The sequence below is a fragment of the Seriola aureovittata genome, chromosome 9 (assembly GCF_021018895.1).
Source record: "Seriola aureovittata isolate HTS-2021-v1 ecotype China chromosome 9, ASM2101889v1, whole genome shotgun sequence".
Classification (NCBI taxonomy): domain Eukaryota; kingdom Metazoa; phylum Chordata; class Actinopteri; order Carangiformes; family Carangidae; genus Seriola; species Seriola aureovittata.
Window position 1 is genome coordinate 26,881,554 of NC_079372.1, and position 14,737 is coordinate 26,896,290.

Sequence of the window (14,737 nt, forward strand, 5' to 3'; positions counted from 1 at the left end):
TGCTAAATGCTCCTATGATGTAAGCTAGCCCACACATATGAATGCTAACCTAAACACACAGAACAAATCAGAGGCATCGAGTCCATTCATACCGAGTCAACACAATAAGACCAAACAAAACATGTTCCGTCGCTGTCACGTCACTTTATTCTAAAATAAGTTAAAATGCGCTTTAGTTTGGCACAGAAACACTGTCACCACGGAGCAGGAGGGCCAACCAGCATGTCAGCTGGATGAAATGAATCAGTATTCACACATCTACAAACCCCCCCCCCCCCCCCCCCCCCCTCCCCGCCTCAAGCACAAATTTTGGGTCAGCTCACCTTCCTCCTGCTGCCTTTTCACTCATCCAGTCAGCACATCTGAGATCTCCTCCCAGCAGAATCAAATGTAAAGGCACCAGAACAAGAAAAAAAGAGAGAGAGAGAGAGAGAGAGAGAGAGAGAGAGAGAGCGACAAGAGAGGCCACAACCTTACATTTCTGTTTTCCGGCTGCGGAGGAGATTATTTTCCCCCCGTTAAAAAGTGCCGTCACCCTCTGAGTGTAGCGAGGAAGCCGGTTTCCTCTAAGCTACAGCCAGAAAAGGCCTGTCCTTGGGCATGTGCATTGTGTGTGTGTGCCTGTGCTGTCTGCAGAGGCTGCCATGTCTCCCATTGTTCCAGGGCGAGTGAGGCAGGCTTCCTACCCCGATAGACCCTGCCTACTACAACAGCTGTGGACCAGCCCCCACCTCTCTGCCGGTCTCCCCTCCTCCTCCTCCTCCTCCTCCTCCTCTCCTCCTCCTCCTCCTCCTCCTACGACTCCTGCCTCTCTGCCTTGCTGTACTGTTGCTGCTGCTGCTGCCGCTGCTGCTGCTGCTGCTAAACATTAACCCTGCAGCTGCCGGCTCGGGCCATAAAGAGGTGGAGCGGGGGGTTGTGTTTCAAAAGAGACCCTACCACGGAGCGGACAAAGGAACGTAACAGAGAGAGGATATCCGACAGCCGGGCTGAACTGACAGGACTCCTGCACACAGCCATTCAGTGCCCTAGAAAGAAAACAGGCTCTGAGCTAAGAGGATTGTCTTTCTCAATCACATTGGTAATAAGTGTTGGACTGGGGCCTGTGTGGCTTCACTGGGGGAAAGGAAGTCACTGGAAACCAGAATGAATTCAGAACAGGAGACAAGCATAGTTTAGGGTCTCAACCCGCAATTATGTTCAGTATGCAGATTATCTCGTTAGCAGAGCCCCATCCTGACGTCTGTTTGTTTTGTTTGTTTTCGTTTTGTGACAAGTAGAGCTCCAGCTACATATCAGCGGATATTAGCATATTGCAGATATATCAGTGTTGTTGTGTAAATTGGTCAATAATTTACATGAAACTGCAGATCAGAAACGCAAAAGCAGGTTTGAGGTCATTTAGAAACAGTTTCCCAGCGACACAGTTTGGCCTCTAGTTGATTTTTCAACAATAAAATATCCTGCTTAATGTCTGTCTTTGTCACAATAACACAATAATAATCATCTAATACCAGTATTAAAATTTGATTTTATTTGTATTAAAGAAATACTGTTGAAGATGGAAGTATGTGAATGTTTGTCATGTATTTTCTTGATATACGACTAATGATTACTCGATTATCAGCGAATGGATTGATCAACTAACTGTTTAAGCTTTAGGAAAATGGCCATTATATAGTATAATATAATATTAATTTCCCAGAGCTATGTCAGATGTCTTGTTTTGTCTGACTCACAGTCCAAAACCCAAAGATGTTCATCTTATTATCATATAAGACAAAGAAAAGCTGCTGATCTAATCTTCTTCTTGCAGATTTATCAATATAAATGTATATATTGGCCGATAATTAACAAGAAACTGCCGGATGGAAACACCTAAGCAGGTCTGAGGTCATTCAGAAACAGTGTGTCAGTTACATAGTTTGTCCTCCAGAGAGCAGCTGATTTTTCAGCTATAAAATATCCTGCTTAGGGTCTTTGTCACAATAAACAAATATATATATATATATATATATATATATATATATATATATATATATGGTTTGTTTACTAGTGAACTAGTGAGTGTGTGGAATTTATTTGCTTGAAATATGACTAACGATTAGCAGATTATCAAAATATTTGCCCTTCATTTTGCTGTAACTGTTTAAGCTTTCGGAAAATTTCCCAGAGCTTGATGCGTTTACGATCATATAATCTCCAAATCTGAACCTGGAACCAGAAAATATTTGGCTTGCTTTGTTTTTTTTTTTGGTGGAAACAATTAATAATTTACCTAAACGGTTCCACATCAACCAACAACTCTGTTGCAGTCACTCTTTCACCTACAGTGCGGTGACTTCTGTGAATGAGTATGTGCCTCGCTCTGGTTCTACTATCTGTGTGACGCGTCTGAACCGGTCGGGACAGTGTCTCAGTGTGTGCTCATCTCTCCCAGGTTTTCACCCTGTGTGACTCATCTGCTCTCCTTGTTAATGAAGCCACATCATCCTCATACCCCCAGACATACCAGACACACTAAACCGAGTCTGATGACAAAATGACTGGGCGCCAAGGCAACAACAACGGGAGGAGGAAGAAAACACGGGTTTCATGATCAGAATGTGGGAGGATAATACAATAAAGCAATAATGGAAGGCAAAACATCCCTACGATCGCCTCTGTAGACATTGTTTTTAAAAGGCGATCTATATAAGTGAGCGATTCCTTTTTTAATTTGACCTTAATTGAGCCGACAAGAGACCTGACCTGAATCGACTTTGCCCCACACCAGACTTCCTATGGTCAAAATCAAGTGCCCCGGGGTGCTCACATGAATGAATGTCAGTTGTTTCAAGCTATTGTCATTCAGATTTGACCATAACAGTGGAGCCAGTTCGGCGAGTATAGAACTGCCCTAGATTCACAGCAGAATTTCAATTTGTCTGAGACGAAAGAAGCCAAACGATGCTTTTAAGATAAATATCAAACAGAGAGACACAGATAAATCCATTGTGGAAAATCAGGGAAAAACCCAAAGACAAACTAATGTATTAAATACCATCAAATGTGCTGAGCTGCCTTTGGAAAACTGCACAGGTCATCAAGAATTAACCACAACAAAGACACAACACACAGCAGACGCTGAGCTTCACATCAAAAATCATCCAGATCAAAAGAGCTTGTGTCCAGTGAGGATTTACTCACACATATGGCAGTCCTGCCCACTCTGTGCTCACAGCCACAGCTCTAAGCTGAGTCCACCTAGTGGCTGAGAGAGCGAGAACCTGCATAATATGATCAGTACTGTTCAACTACAGCTCATTCTGAGAGACGGGATCACAGATTTTGAATTCTGTCCTTCCGATGTAAGAGATGGAGACAAAATCCACAGTCCTGGTTCTGTTTTCCCTGGATAAACATTAGATAAACTTCATTATAGAGTTAATCAAAATTGAATTCCAAAATTTATCAGTAGTCAACATCAGGCTTCAGCAAACTGAGTTAGATCAATCAGGAGGAAACCTTCTTATTACACAAGTCTGTCTTTGCTGCCGATCCCTCCACTACAGCTCAGCAACAACAGTCTGAGTACAAATTTGGGGGGAAAAAAAAAAGCCAAACTATAACAAAAAAAAGCTTTTATATTCGGCTGAGGTGAAAAAGATTGTGTATCGACCGAGTGTATCAGACTTAATGTTGACGTACATGAAGTCACTCGTGCTTCCAATGAAGAGACGGAGGCATCAGGTCTGTGTGGAGCAATGAGAATGACTCACATTAATACATGAGACATCTCGCCGTGTCCTCTTCCTCTACAGAGGTTTAATACACCTGGACTGAAGACCAGAATAATCGCCTCGTTGTTGTACGTCCAGTTTGGCGGAGTTGGGACAAGTAAGTGTATTTTGTGTGGTCACAGTAACCTTGACCTTTGACCTTTAACCACCAAAATATAGTCTGTTTATCTGCTTGAGTCCAAGTGCACATTTAAATTAAATTTGAAGACATTCCCTCAAGGTGTTCGTGTTCACAAGAATGAGACGGACAACCTGAAAACATAATTCCTCTGGACTCGGCTGGTGGCGACATCGAGGCATAAAAACAAGGAAAGACAAGAGGTTTGATTAGAGATTCGTTAGCGTCAGAGCTCAACAAATCCAGAACCAAAATGGAACCGGCTGTCGGACTCAACCCTCGTCCAGGGAAACACAAAGAGGGGACTTTCAAACTAACAAGACTGTAACTTTGGGAGACGCCCACTTGATCTGATCTTGATCTTGATCAATACATCTGAAGGAATCGAGCGTGACAGCGGCACAGCACAGAGGCGGTTAACTACTCATGCCACTGACTGAAGGCTCGTCAGGGGATTGTCATACCTCTACAGTGTGAGACCTTAACGCTCACAGACATCTGTATGGGATGAATGGGACATTGAGGGAGTAGCTTCCCTTCTAAGAGGGTCAAAGGCTGAACAGGCCGACATGACCTGAATGAGAGCCGGTCACATGGTCCCCTGGAGCTAACACAAGGGAATGAGGATAACTCTCAACATAAAAGGCCTATTGTCACCCCCTCCGCCATCCACTTTCCCCCGAGTGAGAATCTTCACAAACTGCTCAAAATACTCAATGGTAATGTGGGACATAAAGACTCGCGGACATTAAGAACGTCGAGGGGTGATAAAAACGTGCCGTTAAACTCGCTGGATAAGAGCTTCTCCTACGGGCACACTGGATACAGACATGTGACTGACTTTAAACTCAATGCAAACAACATGTAAAGCAGGACTTGTCACACCATCATCACACTCAACGACACCTCTTTTTCAAACAAGCCATTTACATACATGCAGCACCTCAGGTCCTGACTGCATGAAATGACACAGGAAATCTTTCCAGCCCTTAAACAAAGGACAATATCAGCCCAGCAGACAAGACCGGAACGGGAATGATTAGTCAAATGACAAAACGGAGCCGGTTCCAGCTTCTCCAATGTCAGGGATTTGCTGCTATTCTTTTGTCCTACATGATAATAAGATACGCACGACACAGATAGTCGAATGGAGGATCTGCTTCTAGTGGCTGCTGCCGTACAAAAACACGCAATTTGGAGACCTTGGGTTTTAAGAGATAACAATGGTCATTTTTGCAGATCAAACACTTAAATAAATAATATTTTTTCCAAGCAAATATATCATAATCTTCTGGTTCCAGATTTGGTTTAAGGTGCAGGTTATTTTGATTGAACTGCGAGTTTAACTGCATGGAAACGTGAAGATTTTCCTGCTCTTCACTTTAATTGTGGCAGTCATCTTGTGCAAAACATTTTACAGACTTAATTTATTAATAAGAAAAAACATTTGGGAGTTTAAAAAAAAAAGATAATCGTTAGTTGCAGCAAGCTCTAGTAAAAGATACAGAAAGCGATGATCCGTTAGCAGATGGTCCGGCGTTAACGTTTGTGGTCAGATGGCGGCTGAAGAGAGAGAAGTGTCAGGGAAATTCTGAATTAAGAGTTGTAAATCAGACGCATAGGGTACAATCCCCCTATTGAGGGGCAGACAGTTTAATGAGCAGTAATGTGCACAGCTCCGTGTGGGGATGGAGCGCTAATCCACCTACAAGAAACGTGACACTCGGGCCTGGGCGAGGAGATGTGCGGGGGTCTACAGCTGGGGCTATAAAAACCCCGGCGCTGTCAGTGGAGGCCTCGTGTGTTAATTTGAATGAAGCCTCGGCTTAGTCGGATCTCATTAGGAAGTCAGGAGTTGTAGTCAGTGAGCTATTATCAGCGGCTGCCCACAGTCTGGTTCGGTGATCGTAGCTATTTGTGTAACGTGCACAGAGCCGAGAGAAATGAACCTTCACATGCAGAGCAGAAACGATCAGTCGATTGATCGACCGAGAGAAAATGAATCAGCAAGAACTTTCATAAATGATAAGGCGCTGACAAGATCAAGATGGAGAGCTGATGATGAGCTGATTAATCATTTAGGCAGCTATGTTGATATTCCATTAATCGTTTTAGTCATTTTTCAAAATCAGAAATCCCAAATATTCTCCGGTTTCAGCTTCTCAGATGTGGCGCTCTTCTGCTTCTCTTTGCCGTATGTGACAGCAAATTAAAAACCTTAAGCTTTTGGTCTGTTGGTTGGACAAGACATGAAACCTGAAGGCATCACTGTGGGTGGAGGGATTGTGAATGTATCTGTATGTATAATGTAATCTTTTTTCCACACACATACACATAAATATTCAACAAATTTGTTTAGACTAAACAATTAAATACATTTAATTAATTAATTAATTAAAAACGGAAATAATTACACCTGTAGTCAGCTGCCAGTTTCATACTTATTTTTAATTTATTTGTTTTTAAGGTGCATCAAATTTTACAATATAGGCAATTAGAATTTGGACTAAAATATTTGACAGCGTATTATAGTGAAGTTTGGGTTCACTCAGGCTTCAGGACGACAATAGATCAATACCCACTGATTATTAACGTTAAAAAAAGAACACTTATATTTTTGTTACATCTCAAATTCAAACCCCAAGACACACTGAGATCTTAGGAACTACAAACCCCAGAACTCAACCTCCCGAAAAATTCCCTTCTGTCAGCCTGTCCTGAGACCGACTGATGAAACGACACCCGGTACTGTTCAACCTCAGACCCGCGCTGCCCTCCATCCACTAATCAGACTAAACAGAATTATTAAATTGACAAAAGATGCCTATCTGGAACACTGGACTAATCAAACCAAAACTCAAAACAAACTTAATTGTTATCTGGTCGTAAACCATGACAATAAATTATCTCTCGACTGTCAAAGACACAAAGCAGAGACAGATCCAGATCAAATACAGACTCAGTCTCACCACAGAGAGCGGACGAACACAAGTGCTGAATACCACCAGAGGAAAGAGTCTGTGCTCACTGCAGGACAGGTGACGTACAGACAGAGACGCACTTCCTCTGAAAATGTGATAAATATAATAATAACAACAACAACAGAGTGGAAGACTTAATGAAGTTTGGTTTATTAATCCCAACCTTCAGAGCTCGATGACAGTGAAAAACAACAGATTTTATTAGCAGAGGGACACACAGCAAACAGAGCTGCACAATATGTGACTGCAGGTCACAAACTGAGGGACACAATTAAAACTTCACCGAATGTGACAAATAATTATCTTGACATAACTTATTACACATTCTCTTCTTTTTTATCTCTTTATTTTACTTAATGAATTTCATTCTTTTTTTGTCCCGTCTCATTATTTAAATGTGTTATCCTTGACACTTTTTGTTCACCTGACATTCATGTCAACAAAGCTTACTGAATTGAATAATGGAGTTGAGTTTCGGTTCACTCTCTCTGCTCTCATAGTGTGGTTAGTGTCCAGACCACCGAACAGCAGACAGACTCGGTCGGAGACCAGCTGGTGATCACAGTGGAGCATTTAGCAGCTGAAGAGACACAGATTTCCCTCAGGAGCCAGTGGAGACCAAAAACAGAGAGAATACTGGACTTACATTTACCAGGAGGTCAGAAACACAACTCTTAATCTATGCTGGATGTTTAAATAAGCAACTTTTTTAAGTTCACCATATCATTAAAAAGCACAACCTGCTGCCTCCAAGTTGCCAAAAATCAGTTATCACAAGTTTAAATCATTTTCAATCAGTAAAAATACCAAAACAATGGCTGCTTATCATCTCAGATCTGAATATTTACTGGATTTATTTGTTTTCCATGATATCAAACTAAGACCTTCGGGTTTTGGAATCAGCTTCATTAAATGGTGACGGCATTTTTCACTATTTTTTGACAATAATTGATTATGAAGAAAATAAACGTCACAATAATGGATGCTTGAAATCATCATTAGTTGCAGCACTATTCACAACTTTAGAGGTAACTCACTGCAGAGCTGTGATGGCCTTAATAAATCCCTCACATGTGAAAGGATTCAAAGTATGCTCCCCAGTTCATTTCTGCAATCATAAAATCCCAGTAATGAAAACCATTTGTCACGGCCCCTATAAAGGCAGGTTTCATACCACTGTAAATACTCCACAGAGAGGAAGGGTCTCCTGCCAACCAGACTACGAGCCGTGTATCCAGACCGCCTGCCAGAGGAGCAACTGCGCTCCGTCCAGCTGCACACTACATTTCCATGTGTGTCAGCAAACGCCTTCACTACCTGATCCTCAGTGAGTCATATTCGCACCAAACTGCTGAACCCTGACATGACTGGAAAAAATGTGGAGGCTGAACAAGACACGCAGCTGAGGCCAGACAAGTTAATCCAGGTCATAAGCAGCAATCATGTCCATTCTGCTGAGTTACTATGTTATAGCACGAGCACACTGTGAGTAGAGGTTAGTGGGTTATCCTGTTATCTTAAACTCAGGTTTTCCGCCATCACAGAGCTGCCTCACACAGCAGATCACCATGGTAAACTAAACTGCAGGGATCCAAACACATCACTGGGAAACTGGAGTCAGCATTCAGACAGGAACCTGACAGTTTACAGCTAATATAAAGTTATAAATTCATTGTTTTCTTCAATAATTAGTTGATTGTTCTTTGTCTAAATTGTCAGCAAAAACTGGAAAAGTTCAAGTTAACATATTCAAATAGATTTTTTTTTTGTCTGACCAAGAGTCAAAGACACATCGATGTGTTTCTTGTAACTCTGTCACATGATGACGCTCACAGCTGGATCAGTAAACACAGTGTTAACAGAACCAGTTGAAACCAGTTTCATGATACCAGTGATTCACAATCACCAGTGTCAGGCTCAGTGAAGTCGGTGACCCAGAAACAGCCAGACCAAATTAAACGTTTGCGATACACACTCCAGCCATGAAAAGAACAATGGCGCCGGCCCAAAAAGAAGGTATAAGAGCAGCACAAGTGGTTTGGCGATGGACAGTTCCTCCACATCTGGCCACATCTGGCTGCCAGCCGCAGCGGCTCAAACTCGACCAGGAGTGAGTCGAAGCCAGGCGTACTCATCATCCACATCCTTTTCCCAAGTTCTGGCCAAGAGGAAAACCTATTTATGGTACGGAGATAGTATGGAGGGTTATATATGGAGATCCTCGTTTAAGCCTCCAAACAATCTGCTCTCCATCGCACCCGACAAAACACCACCTCCATGGGAAGAGCGCTGATGTTTTTCAAGGCATATAGGTCGCACCGATGGATAAGGTTTGAAACAGGAAGCTCGTGAGAATTTCAAAACACTGGCGCAGCAGCATTTCAGTAAGCACCTTGTGGGAGAGGGTTTAGGGATTGGACGGGTGGGGGGAGGGGTGCACACAGCTCCTCAATAACAACTTATTTTAAGACAAATGAAAATAAACTGCAGGGGTGCACAAAGAAACACTGTTCAACGCAGAGGATACAAGTCAGCCTGGATACAGAGACAACCTCCCACTGTCCCTGTTATTCTTTATCTACGCAGGCTTAATCCAAGTTATCATGGGTCATAACTCAAAGCATAAATCTGAGCTGGGAATCTAACACATTGTGTCTGCATAAAAACGGAGCAAAATTACAGCCATTTAATCCTTTTGTGGCCGCGCAGGACGTGGTGGGGACCCCGGTTTACCTGAACCTGATTAAAGCCACATTCCAGGCCATGTTTTCTCTGGCCGGGCCGATGAATCGAAGGTTTGTTACAGCTGCAGAGGCTAAAGCAGCGTTTTGCCTACTCCAACATTTGTATGACCACAGATTCCTCTGTAGGGTGGATTTTGAATGAGTCCTCTGCATTTGGTGGGAGCGCTCTCACATACTATTAGGATTCCTCAAGCATTTTCAATCATGCATATTTCAGAGGCCAATTTTGACAACAGCAGGCTCCAGTGCAGTTCATGTGTGGAGATGGGAAGAACAAAGCCAAGGCTTTAGGTTGTTTCTTTTTGCGACTTCTTCGGCTAATGTTCTCGTTGCCGTGCGTACAAATAATCCCAACGACGCCTGAGCTGAGGTGGCTGGGTTCAAAAGGGAGAAAACAAAAAAGGGCCGCGAGGGAAACAATGCAGGCAAAGATACTTCCTTTGATCAAAATATCTGCATTGTGTGTGTGTGTGTGCAAACAGCGGCGATGATGATGATGATGATGATCATGATGATGTCTCAGTCAGTCCTCCCTCCTGCTGAGAGCTTTGTCACATCACGCCAAATCTGTTGAGCAACTGATGAATATTTCCGCGATGCTACCGCAGACTCCAGAAGTGCCTTTGGTGTTTAACCAGCCACTGTAACTGCAGAACTACAGCACCTGCATGCGTCAGACGGAGAGGCGATAAAGGGCTGAACTGATAGCTGATAAGGAGAGGTCCCAGCCCCGGCCTGGCCTATCTTCAAAGCAGGGCCGTTTATGCATGTGTGGGGGTGGGGGGGTGGGGGGGGGGGGCTATAGAGATAGGCGACTACAGGAGGTTCCGACCCGTCTTCGCGCCCCTACCAGACTTCAAACTGACTAAATCATCGTCCCGTTGCTCTTTCCTCCCTGTAAAACCGCTGAACTACGACCCAATAAAGTGATATTTCACAGACGGACTGACCTTGAGAGTGTGTGAGGTTCTTTTGCTCCATAAAACCCACAGTTTGCCTCGAGGCGCTCGAGTCGGGTCCACCGCAAATAACTGCTGTGTGGAGCTGAAGCGACGGGTTGATCAACAGAGGAATAATCAGCAACTGTTTTGATAATTGTTTCGTTATCGTTGCCACATGTAAAACAGAGATAGAGTCAAAATGTCAAACAGGTTCCAGTTTCAGGTCAATAACTGTGAGGAATTGAATTTTGTTTTATCATTGTAAACGAAATATTTCAGTGAGTTTTTGACTGTTACAGAACAAGACATCATTACACATCACACTGGAACTTATGATGGATTTCTTTCTTTATTTTCTGACATTTCTGAGACAATTCAACAATAAATTGAGCTATTGAAGAAAATAAATTGTATATTTAAGTTGATCATCAGCTGTAGCCTTAACCTCGTGTGCTATGTTTAATGGGTGCAACCAACAGTTATTTTCATTACAGATGAATCTGTCGACTAGTTTTGGATTGATTGATTTACCGTCTATGTCAGTGTAAACAGTGCAAATGGTCATCACAGTTCCTCCGAGCCAAATATGACGTCTTCAAATGTCTCGTCCGTCTGACCAAACTCAAACATACTCAGTGTACATTCAAACAAAGCAGAGGAAGCGTTTGCTTTAGAAAGGCCTTAAACATTAGATCAATCAACTAATCAACTAATTTGAAATTTTCCCAACTGAGAAACTGGACCTTGTGGATCTTTAGCAATTTTAATTGAAAGACCTGCAGAAGCCGTCGGTTCATTTTCTGTCGATCAACTATGATTAATCGTTTCATCATTTGACCTTTTTATTAGTTAGTTAGTTTCAGAATATGAAACAATTTGTGATAAAAAAATCTGCTTCCTGAACTGACAGACTGACACTTTTCTTGTGATGGCGTTTTGCTGTTTGTGATCAATTTTCTCTATTGATTAACAAACACGGTGATGTTCTGCGGTGGACTGCAGCGCCTAATGAACAATTTCATAACCAAAACCAGTTAACAGAAGCAAAAGCCAAATTAAACGCTCGCTCGCTGCCACGTTTCCCCTCTGTAATAAAGTCTGAACACTGTATGTGGCGTCTGTGTGAACTGGCTGTAACAAGATGTGGGACACAAAGGCGTGCAGAACATCTGTGAACAATTAGAGGCGAACAGAGCGAGCGAGCACTTATACTGCCCATTACACTCGAATAAGTCACTGGCTCTGCTTTTCATGATGTAATGCGGCACAGCTCGGATATGCAATCTCGAAGTTGCATTGGGACAGGGCTCTCGCAAAACTTCAATCGAGCTCAAACACGGGCGCACAGACCATAAATGTAATCTAGTGAGTGGAGAGTGGAACCACATTTATCCACAGACCCCCCCCCCGCCCTCAGCAGCTCTGAGGTCATTCCTCAGGATGAAATGTTCACAGCACCGGTGGGTGCTCATGTTCTTCACCAAATATTGTTCCAAATGTGACACATTTAGGCGCATTCGCTCTGAACTCCTCTCAGCCTCCATCATGTTTAAATTCTTTCACTTACATGAATCGACTAAAAAAAAAAAAATTCAATAATTCCACCCAATCAACAAAGTAGACGACACATTTACAACGCTGCCCTGGTGGCGGACTTTAAAGTCTCCTTCCATTCAAAAACAAAGGTGTTTGACCTTCACTGTGCACAGAGACGCACAGTTTCCCTTCATCTGCTGGAGGAGGAAAACGTCTCACCTCAGATGTGAGTTCACCACGCGTACCTCAGCGCATGACTTAAAAACATCACAACTAGCTTAAAGCCAAATGTAGTAAAACATAGTCAAGCACAAATGAGATGTAAAAACTGAGAGTGGACTTTTTCACTGAACTTTCTTAATGAATCGTTTTGCTTCTCTGAATCCAAGATGGCGCCTTGAAACATCTTGTTTTGTCCGACCACCAGTCAGGAATCCTAAAATATTCAGTTTATTGTGATGTAAGACAGAGAGAAGTGTGAGAGGGTGTAAAGAGCTGCATTAAGTGTAAATTTCCTCAAGTGATATCACATGAGTCAGCGTCGGGGTCTGAAGACTACAGGTTTGAAAATTAATTTTAAAAAAATTAAATATATAAACCTGGGGAATTAGAAAGAAGTGAGGTTAACAGACCTCTGTAGACCACTCTTCATTTCTTTTAATTATTAATAATGCACCCGAATATCTGGATGAACTGTCAATGGTTGCATTGTGGGTAATGTAGGCGGCAGGTTTTAACGAGGAAGAATGTGTGGAATAAAGGCGATAACTCTAGTTCTGCTGCATCGATTTCAGTCCTTCCTGTTTTAAACCGTTTCACTGAAAGTCCAACGTTGCTAAATCTGTGCGGTGCTCTTTAAAAACATGTGTAGAGCGGGTCTTTAGGTTTAGAGGGTCAAAAATGTATCTGAAATGCCTCTCAAATGCTAGAAAGATGATCAAATCCCCTCGACTCAGAGCTTTTTGTTTTATTTTTCAGGAAACTAGTCCATCGCTTCGCTCCAATCATGAAGTCATGGTTTGGATGGGTCTTTGTGCCACTAAGTCTTCAAGGATTTCTTACATGATATATGACATTTGTCTGCAATTGCCAAAAACAACAAACTGCAACATTACATCAACACACAATTTGGAAAAGACACAGGGGATACGTCATGTCTTTTCAAAGCAGAATCGGGAAAACGCTGCCTGCAAACACTAAAAGATTCATTGAGCATTTCATAAAAAGATCTTCAGTGAAACTTAAATATTTTACAGCCTGAATGCTGGCCATCTCTCTGAACCCGTAATTCAAAACCCTTCCGTCCTTATTTCTTCTCCTGACCTAAAGCTTGGTCTTTGTTCAGAAAACGATGAGACAATGAGAACAGTATGAGCGTATATCTGGCCCTGAACCAGCAGGCACAGATCATTAAGCCTCCATGTTTTTCCCCTCCAAAAAAATAAAAAATAAAAAGACTCTGTAACAGCTACACCGACACATCTTAGATGTTTCAGATCTTGCTTAATCTCTGATTAGACCTACAATTTATTGAGATTACTGGCACATGTTTTATTGCCAATAATCCATCGCAATGTGAAAACAAACACGAAAACAATCCACTCCTCGTGACTAGAGTGCAATTCAGGAAATGCGGAGGTATCGTGTTTACCGAGAAGCAGCGTTGTCAACGTATGATCTAATAAATTAAACTGCCAGGACGGCTCCAATACTGGGCAATGTAGGCACCAATCACATTCATTAGTTTGACTGAAGAGTACAATTTGGAGTAGAGCTGAAACTATTTTATTAGTTGATAATGATTAGCAACTACTTTTTATAACAGATTCATCGTTTTGTCATTTTTCAAGCAAAAAAGAAAAACATTTCCTTATTCCTGCTTATCCTCCAGTTGTGAGGATCTGCTGCGTTTATTTGTCTTTTGTGATCAAAAAATGTCTATTTTTAGGGTTGGGCAGACAAAACGAGCAATTTGAAGGCATCAACTTGGGCTTTCGGAAGCCGTGGTGGAAATTTTCTTATATTTTACAAACCAAATGATTGATTGAGGAATCCACAATGAAAATAGTCATCAATTGCAGCCCTAAACCCTGAATTAGATTGCTGCTACTGTGACAAAAGTCAGCCTGTCATCATGAATACTGGTCATTCATTTCAATCCAACCACAAACTATGTGCTGCTAGTAAATGAATGCTGTGTGCATTTCTCTCCATCTGTTTTGTGTTCTTCAGTTTGGACGAGTGGAAACACCTCAAGTAAAATTCAAAAAGCTTGAAATATCACAAAAATCCTGACGTAGCCTTCGTGAAGAACGTGACTTAAGCGTCACTCAAGCTTCGACTGAGGAGACGAAAACACCAGATCTGAGTGGAAACGATGAGGAGACTCTGACCTTCCGCAAATTCATACACAAAACAAATATAAATGTGACATTTTAAACCTGTTTTCGACATTGTTTTCCACCGGCTGAGGTTTCGACTGTCTGGTGCTGTTTTCATTACATCATCTCTCATAACAGAAATGGATGGAAACTTGCATCACATAGCTTTTTCTTCTGCCGATTTTCTTCTGTGTGGCGTTTGCTTGCTCCCCGATACTATTTAAACTTACAGCTATCACCTGACCAGCTCTGGA

The 14,737-nt window shown here is 42.2% G+C and overlaps 1 protein-coding gene across 3 annotated transcripts in view; it reads right to left on the bottom strand.

The window, feature by feature from the left end:
* The window catches only part of nckap5l (NCK-associated protein 5-like), a 59,712-nt gene that overhangs the window by 43,264 nt on the left and 1,711 nt on the right, over positions 1 to 14,737 (bottom strand). The window contains exon 1 of one of the 3 annotated variants that reach the window (XM_056384303.1): positions 324 to 675. The exons of the other annotated variants lie outside the window; for them this stretch is intronic. The gene's annotated coding sequence lies outside the window, so the exon portion shown is untranslated. Of the gene's footprint in view, positions 1 to 323; positions 676 to 14,737 lie in introns of those variants that run through there. 3 annotated transcript variants of the gene reach the window in all.